Genomic DNA, 2794 nt, shown 5'->3' with positions numbered 1-2794 from the left:
TTTAAAATGACATTTACATTTTATTTGAAATACCTTACACATACTGATAAATCACAATTAGTCTTTATCCTTGTATTATTAAAACTTTGATATTCAAGGATTTTTACCAGTTAGAAATTATATTAAAAAATAAATTATAATGAAATTTAAAATACTTTTATTTACCCTTGAAAAATATTTTAAAATATTTGCCCTTTTTAAAAAAATTATTAATGACATTCGAACGGTACAAAAGCTCGACATTTTTAGAATTAAAATATAACTGTTTAAAATGGCATCTACAAGCGATAGTCAAATCTCCGCTACCCAGGCGGTTTCAATTTTTGATAGGCCAGATGAGGAGATGACGCTTGATAGTGACGAGTCTGACATATAAAATTAGAAATCTTCCCGCAAGAAAATAAAAAAGTGGCGTTGCAAGCAACTTGATGTTGAATAAGAATTAATAAATTTAAATTAAAATTCCAACCCTTTCATTTTTAACCATATTCGAAAAGATTCTAAGCGAAATCATTGAATATGTAAAATCACAAGACTTAGGGCCCGTTCCAGAGACGAAAAATTCTCGTTAACTAACGAAAAAGGGGGCGTGTCTTGTTAATTAACGAAACTTTTTCAAAAACGCGTTCCAGAGACATTTGAACGAGACAAAAAGTTTTGTTTTTCAACGAGAGCTAGACGAGAGCTCCGGAGCTCTCGTTTACGCGTTCGGAGGCGAAAATAGTGAAAAAATGGCGGCGGAGTTTCTTCGAGCTAACATGATAAAACAAGGTGTAAACAGTATCGAAACTGATGTCCCGCTGAAAATAATGTATCGCGAGTGACCCAATACTATGAATTGAATATAAAAAAGGATTTTTGGCACTAACAATCAAACATTTACCTGAATCCGCGTTTATTGAGCTACAAATGGGAATGGCCAAGGCCCGAATTGAAGACACCCCGTAGATTAGATTTTGCTACGCAGGTAAGAATTCGTTTATCATTATTTTTATTTAATATCAAAACGAAAAGAAGAAAGAAAGATCTTTTCGTTTTGATATATTTAAAATGTGACTCTGGGAGCAATTGTATTATAAAATAATCTTATTATAGATCATCATAATCATCTGCTGTATTTGTTTTGAAAAGACGGAAAATTTTTAACGACACAAAACAGTCAAGTTGAGTGTTTGTCGAATCATTCACAACATCAGTCAAATTATTTTTTGTACACATTATATAAATAAAAATTATTTCAATTCTTAAAATAGAAGTATTTATTTATTATTGTAGCTATCATTTAAAGAGAATGGGGAACACATCTCCCTTTTGACCTGATACCCAATGATAAAAACTGCCTAATATACTGAATGAAATGTTTATTGAGCCCCTAACTACTTTTATGGGTAAAAAATTACCGGAAGGTGATAACCACCTTTGAAAAATATCCAAATGAAATTCAAATCTACCGCCAAACTGATATTAAGTGAAAAAACCTGCTTGAAGATGGAGACAGCTCCGTTGGACGATGGGTCAGCTGACAACAATAAAGAAATAAGTTTCATTGTCGTGGGAAGTGTTACATCTGAAAGCTAGAGAAAAGGTAATAAGTAATATTCATTAAATTAATTTAAAAGTAGTAGACATACTGCTGGTAAATGTAATTATGTTTCAGGGTTATTAATTATTCGTTCATAAGGCGAGGTCATTGAAATAAAATTTTCAATTTCCTTTTCAGCCCGAACAAAAGAGTTGAGTATGATAACCAGAATTTTATTGGTATTGTACAAATGACTGGAAAAGGAGAGAGAAAATTGCGCATTTCGTTTAGAATAATTTCCTAAAACCCATTCAATCGTTCTTGATTATTTACTACAGACAGAGCAACGTGGTCTAATGTTTCAGCACTGCTAGCAGCAATAGGTTCGGAGGGCACAGGTATGATGTTTTTTATAGCTTCTTTTGACACCTTTAACAGGTATACCAAATTATTACTTATATCTTAATTAATGTCAATCTATTTTTCAGAGAATGTAGGAAAAGAGCAACGTTAACAATACATAAAACACTTTTGGATTTTTCCTTTACCATTGGCCTAGGCGGATTTGGAAGTGGGTTTTCAGCCCTTGCGTCTATTTAAAAAATGTAACTGAGCTATATCTGCTAGTAGGTAATACATCTAAACTGAGCGTTTCTAAATATACCCATTTTATTGACAATATCTTGCATTGTCAATCTTTGTTTTGTCATCAATATTGAAATCCTAATTAATTTTTAATTAAATAATGATATCCTCTACTTAATAGAAATATTTTACCACGTCTCTTTGCAGCTAAATTAAGGGGAGCATTACCGACCTCGCTCGGTGGAGTACTCATAGGAGTTATGTGAAAACACCCCGCACTTGGCGTACCAATAAAAAACCACTCATTCTCGCTGGTGGTATGTGAAACTGCTAGCTCTTGTAGAAGGTAAGGGGCTTTATTTATATTGTTTCAAATTGTAATGTATATTTAACAATTCAAATTTTATATTTAAAGTAAATAAAGTAGAGTTTAATGTACTTGTTTCTTCATTGCTGTACTACCAATGCGATTTTCAACACCTGCTATACCACGAATCATAGTTTCGCCAATTAGTTTCACGACTCTATTCTCAAGTGGTGTCAGCTAATCTCCAGTTGATTTTCTGATCATTATGATATCTTGGGCCAGTGTCTTTACGATGTTTTTTAAGAAAGACCATTTTTTTCTAATTTGTAAGAGAGTTCTTTTTGTCCCCTTACCAACGGCTGACACTTCTTTTGCCATCT

At 32.6% G+C, this 2794-nt stretch overlaps 1 long non-coding RNA gene across 1 annotated transcript; it reads left to right on the top strand.

Annotated features, from left to right (window-relative positions):
* The first annotated feature begins 1380 nt into the window (after positions 1–1380).
* LOC149926229 (uncharacterized) lies at positions 1381–2529 on the top strand. The gene is made up of 4 exons (XR_016477059.1): positions 1381–1585; positions 1721–1920; positions 2011–2152; positions 2315–2529. It is a non-coding gene; the product is annotated as an uncharacterized LOC149926229 (long non-coding RNA).
* Positions 2530–2794: the final 265 nt, after the last annotated feature.

This window comes from Leiobunum rupestre, chromosome 10, assembly GCF_980474605.1.
Source record: "Leiobunum rupestre chromosome 10, qqLeiRupe1.1.hap1, whole genome shotgun sequence".
Taxonomy (NCBI): domain Eukaryota; kingdom Metazoa; phylum Arthropoda; class Arachnida; order Opiliones; family Sclerosomatidae; genus Leiobunum; species Leiobunum rupestre.
The sequence above is the reverse complement of the archived record's forward strand: the minus strand, read 5'-3'. Positions and strand labels throughout refer to the sequence as shown.